Source organism: Cetorhinus maximus, chromosome 19 (genome assembly GCF_964194155.1).
Source record: "Cetorhinus maximus chromosome 19, sCetMax3.hap1.1, whole genome shotgun sequence".
NCBI classification, from domain to species: Eukaryota; Metazoa; Chordata; class Chondrichthyes; order Lamniformes; family Cetorhinidae; genus Cetorhinus; species Cetorhinus maximus.
This window is the reverse complement of record NC_135897.1, coordinates 94604582-94619611: the sequence shown is the minus strand read 5'-3', so window position 1 is coordinate 94619611 and position 15030 is coordinate 94604582. Positions and strand designations below refer to the sequence as shown.

General features: G+C 43.3%; 1 pseudogene; it reads left to right on the top strand.

The window, feature by feature from the left end:
• The first annotated feature begins 7909 nt into the window (after nt 1-7909).
• On the top strand, nt 7910-14500 carry LOC144694122 (extracellular calcium-sensing receptor-like; annotated as a pseudogene).
• The last annotated feature ends 530 nt before the right edge of the window (nt 14501-15030 follow it).

Sequence of the window (15030 nt, the reverse complement as noted above, 5' to 3'; positions counted from 1 at the left end):
TGTTTCCAGTCCACTGGATAGGCGGCTTTGCTGGATCTGGTTATTGTGAATGAGTTGGGCCAAATGGGTCAAGTGTCAGGAGGGGGACATTTGAGGTTCGGCGATTATCCTAAGGTATAGCTTGGCAATGCAGAAGGGCAACAAGCAATCCAGAGTAGGAACAATTAATTAGGAGGGGACCAACTTCAATCGGGGTAAGAATGGATCTGACCCAGATGGATCGGCACGTAAAACTGTAACTGTATAATGGATTGCGTTTAAGGATGACATAGATTGGGTGCAGTCAAGGTATATTCCTAAGAGGGGGAAAGGTAAGGCAAATAAATCGAGGGTTTCCGGGAGAATGAAATAGACAGTAAGTGGCAGCAGAAACAGGGTGCATTTGACAGATGTCAAGTGGACAATGCAAGTGCAATCAGGTTCAATGTGTAGGGGTCAGAGCGAAGTGAAGGAACAAATATGAGGAGTAAAAAAGAGAGTGTGAGAAGAGACTGAAAGCTGATATGAAAGGGAATCCAAGAATCTGATCTGTGCATGTAAATAGTAAATGGGTGTCAAAAGGAGGTGTCTGCCCTATTCGGGACATATAAGGGGATTTAGTCAAGGAGGTGGGGCTGAGCCGAGGTACGAAATGAATACTTTACCTGTCCTTAGCGAGGAAGAAAAGGCTGCACAAGTCGTCGTAAAAGAGGGGGGAGTTGAGATTCTTGCTGAGTTAAAATTGATAAAGATGTGTACCACTTAGGCTGGTTGTATTTAAAATTGATTCGGCACCAGGACTGGAAGAGCTACTGAGGGGGATAAAGGTGTAAATTTGGGGAAACCGGCTATAATCTTCCTATCATCCCTAGATACAGGCATGGAGGCAGAGGACTGGAGAATCGCAAATGTACACTCTTATTCAAAAAAAGGTGCAAGGATAAGCCCAGCAACATCAAGTGAGTCAACTAACCTCGATAGTGGGAAAATCAGTAGAAACGGTAGTCCGGGACAATATTGTCATATGTTTGGTCAAATGAAAGTGATTTAAAGAAGACCTGCATGGATTTATATAAAAGAAAGCTGTATCTAACTATATTTCCAGATGATGTGCACAGAAGGTAGATAAGGGTCATGCGGCTGGTTTGGTGTACATGGACTTCCAAAAGTTATTTGATGAAGTGCCACACAACAGACTTATGAGCAACGTTAGAGCCCACGGGTTGAAAAGGACAAATAACAACCGCTAGGCAAGCTGTTGCAATGCAGCTACAACACTGCCATCTACTTAGCAAAGTGGAAAATTGCTCAGCTATGTCCTGTCCACAAAAAGCAGGACAAATCCAACCCAGCCAATAACTGCCTCATCAGTTTACAGTGATGTCAGCGACAGTGCTATCAAGTGGCACTTACTGAGAAATAACCTGCTCACTGACCCTCAGTTTGGTTTCCACCAGGGCCACTCAACCGCTTGATCTCATTATTGCCATTATTCAAACATGGAGAAAATACCTGAACTCAAGAGGTGAGGCCAGAGTGCCTGCGCTTGACACCAAGGGCAGGGTCTTCGGCTTGGAGAGCGGGGGCGGGGGGCGGGGACCCGCTCTCAGACGCGTGATATGATGCGTGGTGACTTCGGGCGTGCGTCCCGACATCACTGCGCGTCATTCTGATCCTCAGTTCGGCGGGCGTGCAGCGGAGTCGGCTGCACGCTCACCGAACTGCCAAAGGCCTATTAAGGCCATTTAAAAACTATTTAAAGTAATTAATTGAGCTGCTCGTCCAACCTTGAGGTTGCTGGGCAGGCGACGAGCCCAGGCAGCCTTCGCATTTATTATGGAGCCTCGTCCACGGGCGGGACAAGGTTTCATGAAGGGTTTATAAATGAAATACATTTTAAAATTAAAGTTAATTGACATGTCACATGAGAGGAGACGCCTTAAAAAAATTATTTATTAAAATTTTGAAGAATCACACTAATTTCCCTGAGGCAGCTCCATGAGCGAATGCCCTGACTCTCCCTCCTCCCCGTGCCCACACCAGGTGTACACAGCGCTTCCGGGTGTGCGTCACGCTGGGCGGGCCTTACTTTGCCTGCCCTCGCAAAGTGGCGACGCCCAGCCAATCACAGGCTGCACGCCTGTGCCCGCTTCCACTGAACCCCGCAACGGGGAGGAAATTCTCCCCCAGGGCAAGAAGGAACCCTAGCAAGATTGAATTCAATGGGAATCAGGTGGCAAGCGCTTCACTGGTTGGAGTTGTGCCTAGCATAAAGGAAGGTGGTTGTGGTTGTTGGAAGTTAATCACCTCAGTCCTGGGACATCGCAGCAGGAGGCCCTCACAGTAGCATCCTGAGCCCAACCATCTTCAGCTCCTTCATCAACGGTCTTCCCTTCCTCATAAGGTCAGAAATGTGGATGTTCACTTATGATTGCACAATGTTTAGTACCATTCACGGCTCCTCAGACACAGAAACATTCCATGTCCTTATGCAGGTTGACCAGGGCAATATTCAGGCTTGGACTGATAAGTGGCAAATGGCATTCACGCTGCACAAGTGTCAGGTGATGAGCACCCCCAACAAGAGAGAATCTAATCATATCCTCTTGACATTGAACGGCATTACCATCGCTGAACTCCCCACTATCAATATCCTGGGGGTTACCATATACCGGAAACTGAACTGGACAGGACATATAAATACTGTTGCTTCAAGAGCAAGTCAGAGGCTGCGAATTCTATGGAGCGTAACTCACCTCCTGAATCTCCAATTCCTTCCCCCCATCTACAAAGCAGAAACCATGAGTGTGATCGAATGCTCTGTACTTGTCTGGATGAGTGCAGCTTCAATGACACTCAAGAAGCTGGACGCCATCCAGGACAAAGCAGACCACTCAATTGGCACCCCATCCACCACCTTAAGCATTCACTGCCTCCACTAGCCATCTGCACCTCCAACTCCACATGTTTCACAGTAGCAGCAGTGTGTACCATCTACAAGATGCACTGCAGCAACTCACCAAGGCTCCTTCGACAGCACCATGACCTCTCCTCCCGGGAAGGGAAATGGCACCAGGCAAGTGGGAACACCTCCACCTGCAATTTTCCTTCCAAGTTACATACCATCCTGACTTGGAAATATAACGCTGTTATTTAATCATCACTGGCTCAAAGACCCGGGATTTCATTCCGAACAGCACTGAGGCCTGGAGTGAAGTGTGTATGTGTTTTTTATTTTTAATGTTCACCAATTTTCCATCCCACTTATAAAAATTTGTGTTGAACCTGTGTATGTATTTCTTGTCCAATTTGTCCACACTCATTGTTCAATAGTTTGGGTGCGTTTATATTATCTAGGCGTTTGTCAGCATTTTGAAGGCTTAGATCTCGACTTCTCTTTCACTGACTACTGGCTCAAATGAATTGTTTCTCTCGGTTACTTAAAGTCGCGTTTGCGATTTTACTTTCTCTCAGAGTGCAGTTGAAACTGAATCGAAGAATGGAAAAGTGAAATATGATGCCTACATTCACGAATCAGCAAATAAAGGAGAAACGGTTCTAAAAGTGTTAGAAAGAGCTGTGAATTGCGTAAACTGCAAAGATAATCTTGTCATGTATTTGAAAAGAAATTGGATAGACAAAAGAAGAATTATACTTTGTTGCGAAGTGGAGAGGAAACATAGAACATGAATGACGGGCTACTCGTAGCTTGACTAGAATAAAGCTAAAGTCTGAAGTGTTAAAATGAACGTTTAAGTTGCAACATTAAGAAGACGTTGACAGCTTATTGTTAGCGATAACTTAATATTTGATGAGAGCATTGTAGATTGAAAATAATCGAATGGTCATAGGCAGCTATCTCCAAGGCTTAAATAAAAGTAAAAAGCTGCTGATGCTGGAGATCTGAAATGAAACCAGAAGATGGAGGAAAATCTCATCAGGTCTCGAAGCATCTGTGGGTAGAGAAACAGAGTTAACGTTTCGAGTCCAATATGATTATTTTTAGGAACACAAGAACTATCTCCAAGGCTTTCCAGGTCACTTTCTTCCGTTCTCATTCTGTTCGCCTGTGACAGTAGTTAATGCATATGAACTCTCAATTCTCTTTACATAAGAAAATACGAACATAGAGAAGGTTCAGAGGGGAGGTAAAAAAGCATATTAGAGAAGCGAAGAGGGATTATGAGAAAAGACTGGCAGCCAACATAAAGGGGAATGCCAAAGTCATCTATAGGCATGTGAATAGAAAAATGAGGAGTAGGGTTCATTAAAGACCTAAAAGGGAATTTACACACGGACGATGGGGCCATGGCTGAGGTACTAAATGAATACTTTGCATCCGTCTTTAGCAAGGAGGTGGTGCCAGACGACTGGAGAATTGCAAACATTACACCCATGTTCAAAAAAGGTTGTAAAGATAAGCCCAGCAATTACAAACCAGTCAGTTTAACTTCAGTGGTTGGCAAGATTCTAGAAGCAATTGTTCAGGACAGAAGTAGTAGTCACATAGAAAAATATGGGTTGATAAGGAAGAGCCAGCACCGATTTCTAATGGGGAAATCGTTTTTAACTTACTGGCTGGAGTTTTTCTGAAGAGGTAACAGAAAAGGCCAATGAGGGTATTGCTGTTGATGTGTTCTACATGGACTATCAAAAAGCATTTGATACAGTGCCACACAACTGACTTGTGAGGAAAGTTATAGCTCATGGATAAAAGGGACAGTAGCAATGTGAATACAAAATTGCCTGAAAAATAGGAAGCAGAGAGTAATGGCCAATGGACATTTTTCGGGCTGGAGGAAGGTTTGTAGTGGTGTTCCCCAGGGGTTGGTATGGGGCCCTTGCTTTTCCTTATATATATTCATGATCTAGATCTTGGTGCGCCGGGGACAATTTCAAAGTTTGTGGATGATACGAAACTTGGGAGTGTTCTGAACTGTGAGGAGGATGGTGTGGAAATTCAAGAGGGTATAGACAAATTGGTGGATTAGGCAGATGAAGTTCAATGCGGAGAAGTGTGAGATGATGCATTTTGGTAAGAAGAACATGGACAGGCAATATAAAATAAGGGGTGAAATTTTGAAGGGGGTGCAGGAGCAGAAAGACCTGGGTGTATATGCACATAGATCATTGAAGGTGGCAGGACAGATGGAGAGAGCAGTTAATAAAACATACTCAGGAGTATCCTTGGCTCTATTAATAGGGGCATAGAGTACAAGAGCAAGGAGGTTATGCTGAATTTATATAAGACACGCATTGGGCCTCAGCTGGAGTATTGTGTATAATTCTGGGCGCCACACTATAGGAAGGATGTGAAAACATTAGAGACAGTGCCAAAGAGGTTTACAAGAATGTTTCCAGGGATAAGAAACTTTAGCTATGAGGATAGATTGGAAAGTTTGGGACTGTTCTCCTTGGGAAGAAGAAGGCTTAGAGGAGATGCGATAGAACTGTTCAAAATCATGAAGGGCTGGACAGAGTAGGCAGGGAGAAGCAGTTCCCGTTCGTTAAAGGATCGGGAACGAAAGGGCACAGATTGAAAATGATTTGCAAAAGCAGCAAATGAGATGTGAAAATTTTGTTTTCTTACAACAAGTGGTTCAGGTCTGGAATGCACTGCCTGGATGTATGGTGGAGGCAGGTTCAATCGAAGGAATAAATAGATGATTATTTGAATTGAAACAATATGCAGGGGTATGGGGAAAAGGCAGGACAATGGCACTAGGTCATAATACTCATTTGGAGAGCCGATGCAGACACGTTGGGCCGAATGGCCTCCTTCTATGCCGTTATAATTCTGTGATTCTGTGGTTCTGTGATACGTATTAGGAGAAGCAGAAGCCATGTGGCCCCTCGAGCCTCTTGTTTTGCCATTTGATAAAATTATGGCTGATCTGTTCATGGCCTCAACTCTACCTTCCTGCCCATCCTTCCTGGAAGTTTACTCCTTCCTAAATGAGTTAATGGTGAAATTATTAACAATGCTTTTCTAATCTAGGCCCAACTGGAACATGCTTATTCCTTTGCTTAAGTGATGTTATAACCATCAAGAAGCTATTGTTAAGTGCTTTGCTTTGTTTGACTAACAACTGCGATGCGAGCATAATGTGGTTATTACAACATGGAACTCTCTAGATGTCTACTGAGTGACATGGAACAGCATCGCAGATAATGCTCCAGATAACACAATCACCATCCCCGGGTATGTCCTGCCCCACCGACAGGACAGATCCAGCAGAGGTAGCCGCACAGTGGTATACTGTCGGGAGGGAGTTGCCCTGGAAGTCCTCAACATTGACCCCTGAGCCGGTGAATCAATATTCCACATTGAACCCCAATTGGAGGAAGCACTGAGGGTGGCAAGGGCGCCGAATGTACTCTGGGCGAGGGACTTCAATGCCGATCACCAAGAGTGGCTCATTATCACCACTACCGACCGAGCTGGCAGGGTCCTAAATGTCATAGCTGCTAGACTACGTTTGTAATGAGAGGTTGGTGAGGTTGGATTTACAAGTAAATATATTGGGTAAAAATTGCATTATGAGATAAGTAGGGACTTGACTTTTCAGCTGTTGCATTTCAAAGAGGAGTTTAGAAGTGACAAGGGACGTTTACATCTTACACTTGTTTCTTAAGTAAACAGGGGAATGTTTTATTAAATCATATTTGACCCGAAAATGCAGGCAATAGGAAAATATGAAATTTTTTAATACTCTGGAAACGTTGAATTCAAAGATGCTTAGGTCAATCAAAGCTAAGATGGAAGGGAAAAATATATATTTAAGCAAAGATGTCTACTTGATTTGTGGTGGCTGTGTGGGGGAAATATCCTGAGACCAGATCTGTGCTGGGAGAAGGTACAAAAGTTGTGAATTTGAAGCAACCATAGAGTTTTCAAGGCAGAGAAGCCTTTGTTTTCAGAGAACAGTTTTGTTTCTGAATCTTTCTTTTGGATTTTCACAGTAGAGTTGAAGAGAGGGAGAAGTCGTGTGGTATACCCTTACTAAAGTGACAGCAATTTTTACCTTGGATATTATTACTGGACTTTTATGATAAAAAATCTTTAAGGAGCTGTTGCGAAGTAACTTACTTGTGTGTTTTGACCATGTAAGTTTTTTGGGGGGATTTTTGTAAGACTGTTTTAACTGTGAAACTTTAATCTTCTGTACTTAAGTTTGTTTTCTTCTTGTTAATAAACCTTTCAGTTTTAAAGCCCTAAAAGTGTTACTGGGGTTATGTGCTTCTGGAATCCATAGTCCTTTCTCTCGTTTACAAAATACAAAAAAAAATGGTTATGATCAGTTAGACAGGTTTCCTTCCGGGATCTGTCTTGCTCGGCAAATAGCATCGGCTGTGGTCGTAACAACACTCAATGACGTGTACAGGCTTGGCAGCTGGGCTTGTCTTCTCCTTTACTTTGAAATGACCTGTAAATCCATCGATCCTTAAAACGATGAAAAAAAACATATTCAGTCCAAGTTGAAAGAAATATAAACAGAAATTGCTGGAACAACTCGGCAGGTCTGACAACATCTGTGAAGAGAGAAACAAAGTTAACGTTTCGAGTCCTTATGATTCTTCTTCGAAGCGAAAGAGAGATGGAATGGTGAATTTAAGTTACAGTGTGTCAGCGTGGGACAGACTCGAAGAACCATGTGTTATTTCACTGATCTTCTTTCCTTTATATTGGTGTGATTGACTTGGACAGCTTCAGTTATAGGATTAGCATCATGATGTAAATATTATAATTCTATGACTCTAGGCCAATGAAATTAATGAAATAATTAATGAAATAGCATAGATGTGGAAATTTGTAGGGCGTTCTTCAAGAGTAATTGAAATGTTCCTAGCCAGTAACACCAGAAATTGAAAACTAATCCTTTGCATTTGTGATAGTTTTAGCCAAATGGGGCTTCGCTTAGCCCAAACGATGGTCTTTTCCATAGAAGAAATAAACAGGAATGAAGAGTTGCTTCCGAACATAACGCTAGGCTAAAAGATCCTCGACAGTTGTGGCACACCTTCTCAGGGGCTTAAAGGAGCCTTCAAATTACTTAATGAGCAGGATGAAACCGTTTCCAATTACGAATGCGCTGGGTTACCATCCGTACCAATTATTGTTGGAGATGGAGGGTCATCACAATCTGTCGCAGTTTCAAGAGTGGTGGCTCCATTCAGCATTAGCATGGTAAGATGACAATCAATTTGGTGAAGGGCTAAGAATTCTCCTGTTGGGTGTAGAAAATAAATCTTAACTGCGCTCATGCACCTCTCTGCTATTGTACATTTCTGTCAAGCGGAAGGCTAAGTTCTTAGAACATAGATTGCAAATTTTCCTGGGCGGCTACGCGAAGCCACATGGCAAATGTACCCGTGCAGTATTTTTGCGGTGTTTGGTGGGTATGTATTTCGTCCTCGGCAGTGGTACAAAACTGTTGTAGCCAATTTGAAGCACACATAATGCACTGCGCCATCACTTGTGTAGATTGGAAGTAAGATCAGTTGTAAAATCATAGCTAAAGCAAATCCCTCCATCTCCGACTTCAGTTGAATTTCACATCCCGAATGCGGTTTTGCTGGAAAATCCAAACAAGAAATTCTTTACCGGAGTATTAGCCACTTCAATACGCATAGCGAGCAAAGGTATTACTACCAAAGAGGCATGCCTGGGAAATTATTGAAGCTTTGTAAATATACTAAACGTAGAGATCAATAATCGCAACAGTGTAGAAGAGAAAAAGGTTTGTTCCAAGCAGAACCTTTACCATGAGGGAGTCAACACACATTAATGAAAATAGGAATCAACAGGACTCAAACAACAATGGTAGATTTACCCTACACAGGCATATATCGTCAATGAATTGAAAATCCATGAGGGTACCTAATACACTGAACATTTATAACTGGCAATTTAGAGTTTTTTTTTCTAACATGCATGTTTATGGTTGATTCCTTTTACAGATCAGTTACTTTTCTTCCTGCACCTGCCTAAGTGACAAGCGCGAGTTTCCAACCCTTTTCCGAACCATTCCCAGCGATGCAGTTCAAATTAAAGCATTAGCCAGGCTTGTGCAGCATCTTAAGTGGACTTGGGTTGGAGTCGTCACACAAGACAATGATTATGGCCGATTTAGAATTGTGGCATTTATTGAAGAGATTGCTAAGTTTGAAACCTGTGTTGCTTTTATTGAATTCATCTCACCTGTTCGCACTGCTGAAAGATTGGTGCAAGTAGTGGAGACAATTAAAAAATCATCTGCTAAGGTGATCATACTATATTGTGCAGAGAGGTTTACCGCTGCTTTGACAAAAGAACTCATCCTGCAAAATATTACTGACATCCAGCAGATAGCGAGTGAAGCCTGGATCACATCAGCCCAACTATGGACAGCAGAAACTCTGAAAATATTGTCTGGAACAATTGGATTTGGAATCAGGAGAGTGGAAATACCAGGACTGAGAGAGTTTCTAGTGAAACTACATCCTTCCACAGAACCACAACCCGTTTGTGGAAGAACTCTGGCGGGAGGTGTTTGGCTGCAGTGTGCAAATCTCAAATCAAACAGTGCTAGAAAATTTATCACAATCTCTTTCCAAACCGTGCACAGGTTCAGAGAGCTTAGAGATAACTGAGACCACATACACAGATGTGTCGGAGCTACGGGGCTCCTATAATGTTCACAAAGCTGTATATGCTGTGGCCCATGCCCTTCATAATCTGCAATTGTGCGAAAATGGAAAAGGTCCATTTGCCAACAAAACCTATGGCGAAAAGTCAAATATTGTGCCTTGGCAGGTAGGACAGTAATTTCATTCAGTAATGAAACAGCTTCTGTGTCTAAGATGAATGAAAGACTGAATAGTGAAAATACATTGGGAGGTTGAAAGGAAAAATTTCCAGTTCTGAAATGTTTTTTTTTCTGAAGGTTTACACTGAATCACGGATGTTGCCAGTAAATAAAGCTACTACAAATGTTGAGATTTCTATAGGGCACCCATGATCTAATTGAATGGTGGAACCTGTTCTGTGGGTCGAAAGGCCTACTCTTGTTCATTTGTGAGCTTTTGTAAATGTTATTAATGCTATTCCATCATCTCTTAAAGCTTTCGCACTACAAAAAGGTGAAATTTATTAGTAATTCTGGCGAAGAAGTAAGCTTTGATAAGAATGGCGATCCCGTCGCTTCGTATGACCTGATAAACTGGCAGGAGGACGCAGATGGGAATGTTCAGTTTGTTCAAATTGGTTATTACAACGCAGCATTGCCGCCTGGAAAGGAACTCCATATGGACAAAAATCGAATCGTTTGGCATCGAGGGAGCAACATAGTAAGGGTCTCTTTTTATCTCTATGTATTACGTCCTTTGAATTTAGCCTCGGACTTTTATATCTAGCTTGTTTAAAATAAGAAGCCCTTCTTTAACAAAAAAACTCCAACTTGGGCATCGCTGGCAAGGCTTGGACTTATTGTTTTAATAAAAGCAAAAAATTGCGGATTCTGGAAATCCAAAACAAAAACAAAAATAAAAATACCTAGAAAAACTCAGCAGATCTGACAGCATCTGTGGAGAGGAACACAGTTAACGCTTCGAGTCCGTATGGCTCTTCAACAGAACTAAGGAAGTTTGTCCTTTTGTCTATGACATCTTTTGGCAATCTCAATCTATCACTGGCCCTCTATCCAACTCTACCTGTCCCCCCCTCCCCCTCCACGCCCCCCCTTAAATCAGCTTATATTTCACCTCTCTTCTATTTTTCCTTAATTCTGCTGAAGAATCATACGGACTCGAAACGTTGACTGTGTTCCTCTCCGCAGATGCTGTCAGACCTGCTGAGTTTTTCCAGGTATTTTTGTTTTTGTTTTGGATTTATTGTTCCTTACTTGCTGCCTTGAGGAGGTAGTGGTGGGCCTTCTTTTTCAACCGCCGGTGACAGTTTAATGACTTGCAATTGAATGACTTGCTGGGCTAGTTCAGAGGTTATTTAAGTGTAAACCACCTTGAGATACGACTGAATGCACCTAAACATCAGGCTGGACAAGGTTTCCTTTCATGGAAAGCATTCGTCAACCAATTGTGTTAATGACAATCGATCATTTTTTTTTTTGTTTCTGTTTACTGGTAGATTTGTTCTTTTTTCCCCGCAGGCACCAATCTCAGTGCGCAGCAAAAGTTGCCTTGCAGGGACAAGAAAAGCGGTTCAAAAAGGCCAACATATTTATAAAAACAAAAAGCTAAAAGCTACTGCGGATGCTGGAAATCCAAAACAAAAACAGAATTACCTGGAAAAACTCAGCAAGTCTGGCAGCATCGGCGGAGAAGAAATCAGTTAACGTTTCGAGCCCTCATGGCCCTTCGGCAGAACTGCAGCATAGTTTCAACAAGGGAGAAATATAAATTGGTTTAAGGTGGGGGGGGGGGGGGGGGGGGGGGGGAAGAGACACATTGAGGGTGTGGTGTGAGCAGATAATCAAAAGATGTCACAGACAAAAGGGTCAAAGAGGTGTTGAAGGTGGTGGTCTTTGTCTGAGAAAAGTGCTAATTAAGAATGGAAGACAGGATATTCAAAGTACAGCTCTAGTGGGGGTGGGGTGGAAAGACTAAAGGTTTTAGTTTTAGATTTAAAAATAATGGAAATAGGTGGGGAAAGAAGAATCTATGTAAATTATTGAAAAAAAAGCGGGTGGGGGGGAAAAAAAAACGGGGTGGGGATGGGGGGAGGGGGAGTTTAAGATCTAAAGTTGTTGAATTCAATATTCAGCCCAAAGGGCTGTAAAGTGCCTAGTCGGAAGATGAGGTGCTGTTCCTCCAGTTTGCGTTGGGCTTCACTGGAACAATGCAGCAAGCCAAGGACAGACATGTTGACAAGAGAACAGGGTGGAGTGTTAAAATGGCAAGCGACAGAGAGGTTTGGGTCTTTCTTGCGGACAGACCGCAGGTGTTCCGCAAAACGGTCGCCCAGTTTGCGTTTGGTCTCTCCAATGTAGAGGAGACCGCATTGGGAGCAACGAATGCAGTAGACTAAGTTAGGGGAAATGCAAGTGAAATGCTGCTTCACTTGAAAGGAGTGTTTGGGCCCTTGGACGGTGAGGAGAGAGGAAGTGAAGGGGCAGGTGTTGCATCTTCTGCGTGGGCATGGGGAGGTGCCATAAGTGGGGGTTGAGGAGTAGGGGGTGATGGAGGAGTGGACCAATGGTGTCCCGGAGGGAACGATCCCTACGGAATGCCGTCAAGGGGGGGTGAAGGGAAGATGTGTTTGGTGGTGGCATCATGCTGGAGTTGGCGGAAATGGCGGAGGATGATCCTTTGAATGCGGAGGCTGGTGGGGTGATAAGTGAGGACAAGGGGGACCCTATCATGTTTCTGGGAAGGAGGAGAAGGCGTGAGGGAGGATGCGCGGGAGATGGGCCGGACACGGTTGAGGGCCCTGTCAACGACCGTGGATGGAAAACCTCGGTTAAGGAAGAAGGAGGACATGTCAGAGGAGCTGTTTTTGAAGGTAGCGTCATCAGAACAGATGCGACGGAGGCGAAGGAACTGAGAGAATGGGATGGAGTCTTTACAGGAAGCGGGGTGTGAGGAGCTGTAGTCGAGGTAGCTGTGGGAATCGGTAGGCTTGTAATGGATATTGGTGGACAGTCTATCATCAGAAATTGAGACAGAGAGGTCAAGGAAGGGAAGGGAAGGGTCAGAGATGGACCATGTGAAGATGATGGAGGGGTGGAGATTGGAAGCAAAATTAATAAATTTTTCCAGGTCCCGACGAGAGCATGAAGCAGCACCGAAGTAATCATCGATGTACCGGAGAAAGAGTTGTGGGAGGGGGCCGGAGTAGGACTGGAACAAGGAATGTTCCACATACCCCATAAAAAGACAGGCATAGATGGGGCCCATGCGGGTACCCATAGCCACACCTTTTATTTGGAGGAAGTGAGAGGAGTTAAAGGAGAAATTGTTCAGTGTGAGAACAAGTTCAGCCAGACGGAGGAGAGTAGTGGTGGATGGGCTACCATCTGTTCAAGGAAGAAGCTAAGGGCCCTCAGACCATCCTGGTGGGGGATGGAGGTGTAGAGGGATTGGACATCCATGGTGAAGAGGAAGCGGTTGGGGCCAGGGAACTGGAAATTGTTGATGTGACGTAAGGTGTCAGAGGAATCACGGATGTAGGTGGGAAGGGACTGGACAAGGGGAGAGAGAAGGGAGTCAAGATAACACAAAGGTGCGTAATACTGGGTGATAAGCAGAAAACAGAGAAACAATATACATCTTTAGTGATGCAGTGCCAGAAACACAACTTTATGTAGTTTATTGCAATTTCTTATATTCAGGAACATTTTGACACCTTGCTGAAAGAGGTGTAAATATGTTCCTAAGGCCGCACCAAGCTATAATTGCTTCTGAACAACATCTCTAGCTCTGAAAGGCTAATTTAATATTTTTGGGCTGTCAGATTTCTCCATTATGTAACAAAAATCCATAGATGTTAAACATAGCAATTTTACATAATGTTTGCTTATCATATTTCACTTTCTATCTTAATCCCTTAAGATGTTCTCAATCCTCTGAGAGCAGGTCAGAGGCACGGAATTCTATGGTGAACAACTCGTCTCCTAACTACCCCAACACCCTTCCACGATCTTCAACGCAAAAGCGGGAGTGTGATAGAATACTCTCCACTTGCATGTATGGGTTCAGCTCCAACAACACTCAAAAACAGTGATACCATCCAGGACAGTACAGCCTGCTTTATTTGAACCCTACTAATCCACTTAGCCATTCACTCCCTCCACCACAGCTGCACAGTGTGTACACTCTAAAATATGCACTGCAGCAACTCATCAAGCCCCCTTCGTAGGACAGGACTAGTATTCCAGAGACCCAGGCTAATGTTCTGGGAACCCAGGTTCGAATCCCATCATAGCAACGGCGAAATTAGAAACCAATAACAATCTGGAATCAAAGGTCTGATGATGACCACGAAACAATTGCCGATTGTCGTAAAAAAACCCATCTGGTTCACTAATGTCCTTTTGGGGAGGAAATCTGCCGTCCTTACATGGTCTGGCCTAAAAGTGACCCCAGATGCACAGCAATGTGGTTGACTCTTAAATGCGTTGTCTGGTTGGTGAGCTCTCCCCCACTCCCAAATAAAAACACCAAGTATCAAAGTGCAAAGATTATCCTTGATTTTGATGTGGGTTCCACAGCTGCTTTCTGCTGTATGTTCGGTTACATCGGGCTGTTAGCTTGTGTGTGTTTAATTTTAGCTTTCTTGGCCCGGGCATTACCGGACAAGTTCAATGAAGCTAAATTTATAACATTCAGCATGCTCATCTTTTTTGCAGTGTGGGTAACTTTTATCCCCGCTTATGTGAGCACACCCGGAAAATACACGGTCGCTGTGGAAATATTCGTTATTTTAGCAACGAGCTTTGGACTGCTGAATTGCATCTTTGCTCCAAAATGTTATATTGTCTTGTTGAAACCCGAAGAGAACAACAAAAAAACACTTGATGTGTAAAGCAGATGCAGACTGCATCGTTGAAATGAGATAATATTGTCAATGGCCCACGAACGAAAATTGCTGTTCTTTAAGTTGTTGCTGTGGATTACATTTACTTAGAGCAATTATTGTTTTAATATTTATTTAAGAAAACCATTCTGTTCCACTTCCAGTCATAAAAGGCACAGAATTGCCTGCAATCTGGTTAATTCCCATCAAATCCTTAGAGCGCGAACAAGCATTGGATGTAATATTCTGCTTCATCACCCGGTAATGTAACGTGAAGCGTTACTGAACTCGATCGATTTTCTCTCCTCGTAATTCATTTGGGACATGAAAGTCTGGCAAATTGTATAATAGGTGGGTGATCTGCTCTCCGGTGGTAAAAGTAAAAATTACTCACTGCCTTTGTGCCATGCTGTTACAGGATAGATTGTTACCTTATTTCATACTGTAAAACTAATAGCGGCAATTCAACAGCCGTTTGACAACATTCCCAATATTTTCTCCATTGAGGTCAATGCCTGTCCTCATGACCAATAAAAACA